We start from the raw sequence: 12,563 nt of genomic DNA, 5'->3' as shown, positions 1-12,563 counted from the left end.
TATTCTCAAGTGCAGCCTCCTTTCAGCATACAGTTGGAATGGATATTTGCAAATACAAGCTTGAAGTAGTTAATTTATTTTAGTAGCCGATTCAAAGAATTTGAACCAGTGGCAATGTAGGTGCTACAAGGGAAGGCGTGGAACAGAGAGGTCCTGGGCCTCCAGGCACCAGCTCAGAAGTCATAGCAGGAAACCTGGGGCAGGAAATTGGCCAATTCAGTGACATTTATTTGCTAGGTATAAGAAATCTGAAGTTACTGAAATATGCAGGCATTTACATGTGGTGCCCTTATTGGGTGAAACCTCCAAATTTTTAGAAGTTCACCACTTTTTGAAGATTGGTCGTTTTACCTGTTGATGCCTAATTGGTGACCTCCAGTGGATATAGGAAAAATGCAGGAAACACATAACTACTCTTTATTTCTCACTTTTAAAATAATTTAATTTAATTATTATCATTATTTTTTGAGATGGGGTCTTACTCTGTCACCCAAGCTGGAGTGCAGTGGTATGATCATGGCTCACTGCAGCCTCGACCCCCCAGGCTCAAGCAGTCCTCCCATCTCAGCCTCCTTGAGTAGCTGGAACTATAGGTGCATGCCACCATGCCTGAATAATTTTTGTATTTTTTGTAGAGACAGCATTTTGCCATCATGCCCAGGCTGGTCTTGAACTCCTGGGGTCAAGCAGTGTTCCTGCCTTTGCCTCCCAAAGTGTTGGGATTACAGGCGTGAGTCACTGCACTGGGCCTATTTCTCACTTTTGTATGTGCACTTCCTACCTGTGGAATACCTACTCTATCCCTCTTATTAAAATCGTGCCCATCCTCAAGGTCAGGAGATCGAGACCATCCTGGCTTACACGGTGAAACCCCGTCTCTACTAAAAAATACAAAAAACTAGCCGGGCGAGATGGCGGGCGCCTGTAGTCCCAGCTACTCGGAGGCTGAGGCAGGAGAATGGCTGAGGCAGGAGAATGGCGTAAACCCGGGAGGCGGAGCTTGCAGTGAGCTGAGATCCGGCCACTGCACTCCAGCCCGGGCCACAGAGCGAGACTCCGTCTCAAAAAAAAAAAAAAAATCGTGCCCATCCTTGATGATCCAGCCCCTCAGTCTTTGGCTTCATGAAGCTTCTACAATTACCTAGTCAGAAGTGTTTACTTCCTATTGTGACCACCCAGTTATGTTGTGATATCCTTTCATCTCAGGCTGTCTTAATGTATAACTATTTATTGGCATGTCTGATGTTCTGTATTTGGTTTTAAGCTCCATGAAGAGTTCTAGTCATCTCTTTGTCCTGGATAAAGCCAAGGAAGAGGCCTAGTAGAATCAGTAGATGTTGATTGGGTCTAAGGAGAATGAATGAAAATAGGCCAAGGGAGCAACCACTGCAGTGGCTTCCTTCTCCCTTCTCTCTCCATAGTCGCATAGGGAGCTTTTCCATTGTATTTCTAATATTTGTGTTTAACAAAAAAGCACATGGACCCTTTTGGAAATCTCTAGATTATTCTTAGTCTGCTAACTTCAGGTCTTTGAAATTCAAGTCTTAAAATGTGACTTTTATAGAAAATACTTGACATATAGTGGGGGGTATTTGTCCGTTCTCACGCTGCTGATAAAAACATACCCAAGACTGGGTAATATTTAAAGGAAAGAGGTTTAATTGATTCACAGTTCAGCATGGCTGGGGAGGCCTCAGGAAACTTATGGTCATGGCGGAAGGGGAAGCAAACACGTGCTTCTTTACATGGGGACAGCAAGGAGAAGGGCAGAACGAAAGATTGAAAAGCCCGTTATAGAACCATCAGATCTTGTGAGAACTCACTCACCATCTCGAGAACAGCAGCTTGGGGGAAACCGCCCCCATGATTCAGTTACCTCCCACTGAGTCCTTCCCATGACACGTAGGGATTATGGGGACTACAATTCAAGATGAAATTTGGGTGGGGACACAGCCAAAGCATGTCATGGAGGCTCAAAAAAAAAAAAAAAAGAAGCATTGTTGGGTGAATTGAATAAGTAAAATTGTTGAGCAAGTCAGCGTACCAAGTAAAGTAAATTATTTTAAGTTCCTTTAACTGTCAGATATTCTCATAGCATTTTTCTTTACTCGTAGTCAGTCTTTCCTGCCCTTCCTCCTTTTGCCTAACAAAGGCTACTTTCCTCCCTTGCCTAATTTTTCTCACAGCCAGCTGCATTCTGTTTTCATATTTCTGCTTCCTAAATATTAGTACCTAGGCTGAAAGTTCCTTCCTTGACATAAATACTTTTTTCTTTTTTTTTTTTTTCTCTTTGGAGAGAGGGTCCCACTCTGTCTCCCAGGGTGCAGTACAGTGGTACAGTCAGGGCTTACTGCAGCCTGGAACTCCTGGGCTCAAGTGATACCCAACCCCTTCAGCCTCCCAGGTAGCTGGGACCACGGGTGCGTACCACCACACCCAGCTCGTTTTTATTTTTTATTTTTTGTAGAGCTAGGATCTCCCTGTATTGCCCAGGCTGGTCTCGAGCTCCTGTGCTCAAGTAATCCTCCCATCCCAGCCTCCCAAAGTGCTGGGATTACAGGAATGAGCCACCATTCCTGGTTCTTGGCATAAATATTTCAAATTGTCTGTTTTCGGGATTGCTTTTCTCTGTAGAACCATTTTATTGGTAGTATCCTTTTTTTTTTTTTAACATGCTTTTCCATATTTGTTTTGTGTGTAATAAGTTTGATTGACTTCTTCACAATATACTATATCCTTGCCTAAGATAATTTTTTTTCTTTTTGAGTCACTTTATTTGTGAATGAGTACAATTTTTTCTTGAAATTGGAGGTTTGGCCATTGGGGTGTGTTTTCTGTTGGCCATCAGGTTTAAACCCTAAGAGCTTACCATTATCTCTGCCAATCCTGGAACTTGTTTTTTATTTGGTATGCTTCTTAGGTTGTTAGGGCTCTGCTGCTTGACTGGGTAGAAGCTGGTAAGAAGGGGTTAATGCGCACAGCCAGCCAGTAGCATAAGGAGAGTTCTTTCTGGAAGCCACAGGAAACCAAGGGCGGCTTTGGACAGGTTACAGGCCTTCAAGTAGGGCAGCCTGGTAAAGGCTGGGTGAGCTCTGCTTTTGAATTTCGCTTTCCAAGGAGACTTTTGTTTAGGCCTGGAGCAGGGAGCCTGCAACAGGCTTGAGACTACTAAAATGTGCCAGAGGAATCAAAAGCCCTGAGTCATAGGGTCAGAATCACAGTATTGCTTGGGAGGTTGTTCCTCTTGTAAACAACATTGAATAGAGGAGAAAGGAAATTCAAGCCTTCCTGAGGAGGACACCTTGACACCTTGAGATCAAATAAATGAACAGTGAGGCATGCATTTCAGGTGAGCTCAAAGGGTCCTGTTTGGTAATCTGGCTGTTGAAAATACAGACCTGTGCCTTAGAATAATTAATTCAAAATCCAGTGCATTGACTGGGATTCTAAAATGATAAGAAAAAATGCAAATGAACTCTGCTTAAGATTTTTCTGCTGGGGTCATCATAAGGGTATCTCAGTTTCTCAACCTTCAGGGAAGAAAGTCTGGGTCAGGGCTCTAATTCACTGAATCATGAATTTTATAGAGTCTACACATGTGACTAACCAAATTCTGGTTAGTAAACAGATTTTTGACAAGCTTAGTGTAGCCCATAGGGTCGCTTTCTTTAGAATGTGGATGTTTCGTAAGTCCAGTGCTTACCATTTACTTTTGTTTTGTTTTGTTTTGTTTTGAGACAGTCATGCTCTGTTGCCCAGGCTGGAGTACAGTGGCACTATCACTGCTCACTGTAGCCTTGATCTCCTGGGGTTAAGTGATCCTCCCATCTCAGCCTCCCAGGTAGCTGGGACCACAGGCATGTGTCACCACGCCCATCTAATTTTTGTATTTTTTGTAGAGATGGGGTTTCACCATGTTGCCCAGGCTGGTCTCGAACTCCTGGTCTCAAGAGAGCCTCCTGCCTCAGCCTCCCAAAGTACTGAAATTATAGGCATGAGCCACCATGCCTAGCCAACATTTACAAATTTATAACAACATGTTTACAATTTATCAGGAAGTAATTGTAGGCAGTCCCCAATTCCTAATAGGACTGTGTTCTAAAAGTTTATGATAATTTGGAACTCAGAGTGTATTTCCCAGAGAAATAGTTTTGAAATGGTGGTAAAGTCCTCAGTTTAGTTCCCTGGTTGTGTTAACCATTACTGTCCTATCTTCCCCTCCACTCCTCTCCCTACCCCAGCCCAAGGGAGGTGAATTCTCTCTGACTGTGTGTGGGTGTGTGTGTGCGCGCGTGCATGCACGCATTCCCTGTGATGCAGGCTGGGGCTGAGGCGGTAGCCGGGGTGGGGTTAAGCACCTGGGATCTCAGAGGAGCAAATCTACAAGGCCTGAGGCCCCAGGGTTTGTGGGAAGGATGAGATGACTAAGGAAGAATGAGGAAACTAGGGGCTGGGTGAGCTGTGTGGAAGACCGATAAGGAGTGATAAGGGGGAAGGGTGGGGTAGTGGCTGGGAATTAGTAGGGAGTGAGCTTCTTTACCTCCTTTTCTCCTTATTCCAATCCCTTCCTTCTTTCCCTCCCCATTCTCCTTTGCTAACTGCATCATTTGGCTAATTTGAGTTTCTGATGCCTGGCAAAGTGAGTAGAAGAAACCGGAGGAGGAGACTGGATGGGGGTGTAAGGAGTGGCACTGGGAAACCCCAGAGGAGAAAGGACGAACAGCCAAAGCTGAAGATGAAGGAGACTGGAAGGGAAGTTCCCATGGCTGAAGAAACCATAGCTTTAGGTGTTCCACATAGGTCATCATTTAGTCACCGCTCTGGGTTCTCAGAGGCAGTTTTGTTGATAGTGCAACTGGGAGCCACTCTGGATTGTTCTGACATTTTAGGGTTATAGTTGAGACATCTTCCTTGAAATGTTTCAGATATAATAAATGTAAAACAGCCAGCAGGCAAAGGATCTTTCTATCTTATTGATACTCAGGTGATGGGTACCCATTTACTACTATTTTTATTTAAGAAGTTTGATGTTCAGAGAGAAGTTCCTGAAATTTGAGCCTTTGAGCCTTTGTCTGTAACCCTTATTAAAGGGTTATAGACAAATCAGCAAAATAATCGTGTCCAAATGTTGGAGTTTTCTCCTTGAAATTAAGGCAGATTTCTTGATTCTATAAAGAAAAATTTCCCTGGAAACATTCCAAGTTTTTCCTTTGTTGTTTCAGTTTGTTCTTATTATAAACATTTCAAAGAAAAAGTATGATAATTGGGTTTTCCTAGGCAACCTAGCAAACCCTCGATTTATTTATTTCACAGATACCGACCATATGTCAAGCATTGTACTTTCAAAGGTGAAAAGTGATCCTACTCCCAAGGAGCTTCTGCCCAGTGAGGTGACAGAAGTTTATAATACACGGTTTTACTAATTAGTTGTCTTTTTCTTGTTGTATCTGAATAGGGTATTAAAGAAAACATCACCTACATGGCAACACTTGAACCGAGTCTTTTTTAAGTGGGCATGATTCAATCTGGTGTTTAGGAGGTTTTTTTTTTAATGTTGGTAAGAACAGTTTTAGCGGTGCTGTTGGAGAAGGAGCCAGATTGCAAACTGGGACTGAGAAGAGAGGAAGTGGAATCAGAAATGTGGATTGTTGTCCCTTGAAACCTTTCCCAGAAGTGCCTGTCATTTGACAGGTTTGGATTTATCTTTTGGTCTTCTTCAAGCACCGGATTTCAAAGTAGATTGAACTTCAAAATTATTTCTTTTAAATGAATCAATATACTCTCATCTCTGATGAAAGAAAATACTAGGTTTTTGTTTCTCCCCATTTTAAATTTGAGACTGGTCTTGAAGAGCTGCTGAATGACATTACAAGTCCTGTTACGGGATTTTCATTGTAAATCAGGAGACATGGTCTAGAAGACCTCTCTCTGGTTACATTTACCACCTCGTGGTATTGTTGGATTTCAATGTAAGGCTTAGAGTATACTCTAACAGCCTATGAACATTTCCATGTTGTCCTAGCACAGATAAGATTATGCACAGAGGGTGGGGGTTGGTACTGATAATCAACAGCAGCCCTTTCCTGTAAGTTATTTTCAGAGACAGCTCAGGAAATATAAAAAATCTGTATGCCTCTTTAACTTTGTATTTCTTGTGTTAGAATCGTAGCCACACAGTTCTGGCAAATCTGTTTGTTTGCATACTTACCCTGCGTTTGAAATTGCAGCAGAAGCATTGGGTTTTCTTTCTTGGCAATAAAGCTCTTCTTTTTTCCTTTTAATAAGGAATTAGGGGCCAGGCGTGGTGGCTTATGCCTATAATCTCAGCACTTCGGGAGGATGAGGCAGGAGGGTTGCTCGAGCCCAGGAGTTCGAGACCAGCCTGGGCAACATGGTGAGACCCTATATGGAAAAAAAAAAAAAAAAAGAAACAAAAAAAAATTTTTTTAAAGGAATTAGGAATAAGTATTATGAAGAGTATTAATTAATATTAGGAATTAAATTGCAGTGTTTTGTCCAGCTGTATTACTTTGGTCTCATTTCCTGCCAAAGCAGATAAATGATATTTTATCTATATGCTTTTTTTTTTGGAAAATGAAGTCTTACTCTGTCACCCAGGCTGGTGTGCAGTGGGGCTATCTTGGCTCATTGCAGCCTCCACCTCCTGGGTTCAAGAGATTCTCCTGCCTCAGCCTCCTGAGTAGCTGGGATTACAGACACTGCCACTATGCCCAGCTAATTCTTTTGTACTTTTAATAGAGATGGGGTTTCACCATGTTGGCCAGGCTGGTCTTGAACTCCTGACCTCAAGTGATCAGCCCACCTTGGCCTCCCAAAGTGTTGGGATTACAGGTATGAATCACCACGACCAGCCCATGTGTATGCTTTTGTATGGTGGATTGTCACTCTACACTTTTAGAGGCATATTTTAGTCAGAGATAGAAGAAAAAAATATAGACTACAAAAATGTATGGAAGAAGAAGAATGTGTGTGTGTGTGTGTGTTTCTGTCTTGCTTAGTAAAACATTTTTTTGAGATAGCTGAAATTTGCACACTTTGGAAGAATGAAAGGTTGCATTATTATTTTTAGAGCTAACTAGTTTTCCATTGCCGTGTTTTCATCAAGTTCTTGAATAATAAAAATCTAAAAATCTTAAATTTAGCCAAGGATATGATTATTTTTGTTTTTATAAAATTTGAGTTAGTTGGATCAGTGAGACAAACATTGCTTTGTAAAGTGAATTTCTGACCTAGGTCCTAGAGAAAAGTCCCCAGTGTAAATCTTTTGGGAAGGGCAGAAGTGGTGAGGGTGAAAAGGAGAGCCCACTATGTTCTCCTATAAACATTTGCACTTCTTGTAATGACCTGATATATAAAGGTAATCAGACAATCATCCTGCAGTCAGTGAATGGATGAAACCTAGCAGTAGGGTGTTTGGAAATCAGAATGCATTTTTGCAGTAGTCATAACTGAGTGCGAGTGACTTTCCCGGCCTGCCCGCAAGAACATATTTAGCTTCTAATACATGAAAAATGTGATAGAAAGTAATAGGAAATGAGACTGTGACAGTAATAAAACAGCAGTGAAGTTAAATAAATGGCTTTTGTGACTCTTGCATGATGGTGCCTTCAAGAAGGGAAAGGTTAGTGTGTTGAGGAGGGAAATAGCAAGGGGGAAGGGAACAGGATGAAGAGGTGGAGATGAACTTTATCTCCCTCATCTTCCAAGTGGTTCAGGGGAATTCCAAATCTGGGCTTGTGTCTTTATGGAAGGGAATGAGTATGTTCATATTTCACAGATTCATTAAGTAATGCCTGTGCTTCTATATTACATTTGATAGCTTTTTATGTTCTTCTAGACATTTTAAAAGAATTCATTATCTATTCCTGGAATCGCATAGATAAATTTGGTCTTCAGGGAAGCCCTTTGGATTAAAAAAAAAAAAAAAGCAGACTAGACATGTTTATATCAGCCTGTTTATTTTAATACTTTCTTGAAACTATGTTAGGTACAAAGAACAGTCGTGTTATAGCACATTTGGGTGTGGGTAGCTATAAAGAAGTGCTGGCTTTTTTTTAATGCTGAGTGTCTTAAGTTCAGGAATGGAACTGCCTCGTTTCTTCTGGGTGGTATGGAAAAACTACTTTGGTGGTTTAGCCTGCTTCTGGTAATTGTGTTTGTGGATCTCTGGAGAAAAAAAAAACTGTATTTGTAAGTAATTTTGACAGCAGGCAGAGATAATCTACCATTGGAGCAATAAAAATAGGAGTGGCCAAATAGACTATCAGTGGAGTAAACATGATGATTGTATTTCTGGGAAGAACAGCTATCTTCTTTCAGTTTTCTTTCCCAGGTTTCTCAGCCCTTCTTGTTTGCATTTATTATAAGCCCTCTTTTGGTCCGTATAAGCATGAATTGGAGTAAGGTTGCTATGTTACCCTTTTATATGCAAAGGAATTGAGTTATGGTGTTTAAGTGATTTCATGAAAAATGAACAGTGATGGAAATGCGATGGTTAGTGGTTCTGAGCCCTCATCTTCAAGTGTCTGTTTACCAGACTCTCCCATTTATCAAAGTATTTTGGTTTCTGATGCAGGAAAGGTGAAATAATAAACACTGAACAAAGAAAACCAGTTTCCCCCTAATGTTTCCATAAAAATAAAAAGGAAAACAAACACATTCAGGCTTTTTATGTTTGAAATGGTGTAACTGCTTGTTCTTTTAGCTCCTGTGGATTCAGTCGAAGACTTCATGTTTTACTTAGATCATTTATTTTTTGAAGTCAGTTTTTCTTGATAACATTTGTAACAGTTGACATACTTTGGCATATGTTAGTATCGTATGAAACATTAGAAGTTAAAGAGTAGATATGGTTTTTAATAAACTTAGAATACTGCCTGTTTTGTCTTGTTTTATATCTGAAAAGCAGTTCTGATTTTTTGAATTGTTTGCCAACTGTAATTTTAAGTCCAACAAAGTCAACAAAATGTATAAAGAAGGAATAATTTGTAGCTTATCCCTGCCTTCCCTAACTTTCTTTTGGTTTTTTGATGTATCCCACAGTCTCAAGTAGAGAGAGATTTCAATGTAGAAGTGTAGCTTTTTGTAATCCCAGAATTTTGAGAGGCCCAGGCGGGCAGATCTCTTGAGATCAGGAGTTCGAGACTAGCCTGGCCAATGTGGTGAAACCCCGTCTCTACTAAAAATACAAAAATTAGCCGGGTGTTGTGGCACGTGCCTGTAGTCCCAGCTACTCAGGAGGCTGAGGCAGGAGAATTGCTTGAACATGGGAAACGGAGGCTGCAGTGAGCTAAGATTGAGCCAGCCTGGGCAACAGAGCAAGACTTCATCTCAACAAAAAAAAAAGGGTGGGGGGGAGCTTTTCCATTACTTAATTTTTCTTTCCATAGCTCCTCTAAAAACATGCAGATAAAGCACAGTCCATCTCTACTGCCCTTCTTACTGGGGAGAAAGGCAGGGATAGATAATTAAATCGGTTACAAGTCCAGGTATGATTTGCTTGATAACGAAAGTTTCTGAAATCTAGTCTTTTAGAAGTCTGGGGGTAAGAAAAAAGTAAATAAGGATTTTTCTTTTTTTTTTTTAAATAATCAAGTGGTTTGAAAAAACTTAGAAATTAAAATATGTCTGTTAATGATTTTAGGTTAAATGTAGTCTTAGAATCATTAAAGTTTAGAACTAAAGGAATGATTATAAATCATGCAGTCCACTGTCTTCACTCACTGATGCAACCAAAGCCCAGAAAGACTTGTTGACTTTGCCCACACCACAGCAATGGGAAATTCCAAAACCAAAGCTCCAGCCTGGAGCTTCTAATGCTGGGGTGGAAGCATTGTAGAGAAAGTGAGCAAAATGTAGAAGACGAAAGTGATCTTAGTTGTTGCACAAAGGTTCAGGTTTACTTGCATCATTGCCCTTTTTTCTCCTTTTATAACAGTATTGTTACTGCTATCAGGAAAGAGGCCCCACACACAGATGCATATGAACACAGAATTATATGGCTATTTTTAAAATGGTGATTTCAGCAAGGTGAATATTCAAACTAGGCAGAAACTTTCAGCAAACAATCTAATGCTGCTAATACATGTTAACAAAACTTTCTTCCCCCAAACTGACTCCCCATCAATCCAGTTTTTTCTCCACCTCACCAAAAGTCTATAAACCAGAGAAGATGAAGGATTAGAAGTGCCGTTCACATAAATAGCATGAATTTTAGGCTTAATAGTAATCGTGGATGGGCGCGGTGGCTCACGTCTGTAACCCCAGCACTTTGGGAGGCCGAGGCGGGTGGATCACGAGGTCAGGAGATCGAGACCATCCTGGCTAACATGGTGAAACCCCATCTCTAGTAAAAATACAAAAAATTAGACGGGCGTGGTGGTGGGCGCCTATAGTCCCAGCTACTGGGGAGGCTGAGGCAGGAGAAGGGCATGAACCTGGGAGGCGGAGCTTGCAGTGAGCCAAGATTGCACCACTGCACTCCAGCCTGGGCGACACAGCGAGACTCTGTCTCAAAAAAAAGAAAAAAAAAAAAGTAATGGCTTGAATTTACTCAAGATTTCCGATATGCCAGCATTATGCTAGGAGCTCTTGCATGTATCATTTCGTCCCTTTTATCCTTTAAGATAGATATTATTGTTTTCTTTTACAGATGAGGAGACTAAGCCTTAATGAGGTTAAATAACTTGCTCAAGGGCACAGAGCTAATGTGTAGATAAACTGAAGTATGGAACTAAGTTTTCTGATCCTGAGGCATACTGACATTTAATCAGAACATGTTGATGTTGTGCTTTGCTGTGAGCCATGGTTTCACTATTATTTTATTTTTTATTAGTAATATTGGTAGAGGTCTGTGAGTCTTCTACCCAAGGGACCACAATGGACAAAATATTTCTGTCCTTAATTTGTTCACTATTTAGAGGGAAAACACAGAGACACCTGCAGTGGTATAAATAGAAATTAATGGACATTTTTAGAGACCCCAGATTTTTCACGCAAGAAGAGCTTGTTGATTGGAAAGCTTTTATGGTTAGGTAATAGGTGTTTCAAAGGTTGAAAACTGAATTCATTACGTCATATTTGCATTTAGTCCGGTGGGTGGTGGTTGCTATTCAAAGCAAGTTAAATATGGTTCCTGTCATTTACTAGTTACATGTGGATGTTAATTGCATGGAAAGGATTATGCATGTCTCATATTTCCCCACTGATTTACATGAGAGTTGCTTTTTTAAACCTGTTATCCCTGTTCCTCATTTTGTTCTCTCTGTGAAGTACATTCTGACATCTAAAGCACTTTTATTTAATAATTGTTATTTATGGGTCCCCAAAGTAAATATTTTGTAAGGCTAAAATACTTTTCATAATAAGATAATGCCCTTATTAACTTAAGGAAAAAATAGATTTAAATGAATGGTAGGGGTATATTTCCCCCAAAAGATGCAGGTGATATGTTCCCTCTAATTAGTTGAAGATTTCTTAGAGGAGGAAGGCTTTCTGGAGCCTTTTGGGGTTCTTTTTGCTTGTTTGTTTTTATTTTTTAGAGACAGAGTCTTGCTCTGTTGCCCAGGCTGTAGTGCAGTGGCATGATGTCACTTCAACCTCTACCTTCCAGGTTCGAGCAATTCTTCTGCCTCAGCCTTCTGAGTAGCTGGGATTACAGGTGCGCACTGTCACAGCAGGCTAATTTTTATATTTTTAGTAGAGACAGAGTTTTACCATGTTGGCTAGCTTGGTCTCAAACTCCTGACGTCAAGTGATCCACCCACTTCGGCCTCCCAAAGTGCTGGGATTATAGGCATGAGCCGCCGCGCCCGGCCTGAGCATTTTGAATTGTGAGAGGGTGTATGACCTGGATACTGGATGATGGAGCATGTTCAGTCTGGCTATAAGTTGAGAGAAGTTCTTAGGGAAACCACTGCTAGCATTACTGGAACTACTGACACAGGTTATAGTCACTGACCCTGTCTTCCCAAAAGGCTTGCTGAATCTACTTCCAAGGTAAAACGGATTGAGATGCCTCTTTGTGACTTTTTAATTTGTCATCTGGCTGGGTATGGTAGCTTATGCCTGTAATCCCAGCACTTTGGGAGGCTGAGGCAGGAGGATTACTTGGATTGAGGCAGGAGTTTGAGACCAGCCTAGGCAATATAGTGAGACCCTACCCTGTCTCTACAAAAAATTTAAAAATTAGCCAGGCATGGTGGCATGTAACTGTAGTCCCAGCTACTTGGGAGGCTGCGGTGGGAAGATCACCCGAGTCTAGGAGGCAGAAGTTGCAGTGAGCCTAGATTGCACCACTGCACTGCAGCCTGGATGACAGAGCAAGACCCTGTTTCAAAAAAAAAAAGAAAAACATTGACATGTTTATTAATACTGTCTACGCTGAACTGAACTTGGTTTTCTTAAGTGAATAAATGCCGCAGTCATAGTATAGAAAGCCTGTTTAAATTCATTCTGGCCAGGTGCAGTGGCTCACGCCTGTAATCCCAGCACTTTGGGAGGCTAAGGTGGGCGGATCACGAGGTCAGGAGTTTGAGGCCAGC

The 12,563-nt window shown here is 41.2% G+C and overlaps 1 protein-coding gene across 1 annotated transcript in view; it reads left to right on the top strand.

Annotated features, from left to right (window-relative positions):
* Positions 1-12,563, top strand: part of FGD6 (FYVE, RhoGEF and PH domain containing 6) — a 139,615-nt gene that overhangs the window by 8,798 nt on the left and 118,254 nt on the right. The window lies entirely within an intron of this gene.

Source organism: Colobus angolensis, unplaced genomic scaffold, assembly GCF_000951035.1.
Source record: "Colobus angolensis palliatus isolate OR3802 unplaced genomic scaffold, Cang.pa_1.0 Scaffold10, whole genome shotgun sequence".
Classification (NCBI taxonomy): Eukaryota; Metazoa; Chordata; class Mammalia; order Primates; family Cercopithecidae; genus Colobus; species Colobus angolensis.
Note: the sequence above shows the minus strand (reverse complement) of the source record. Positions and strands in the feature narration are given on the sequence as shown.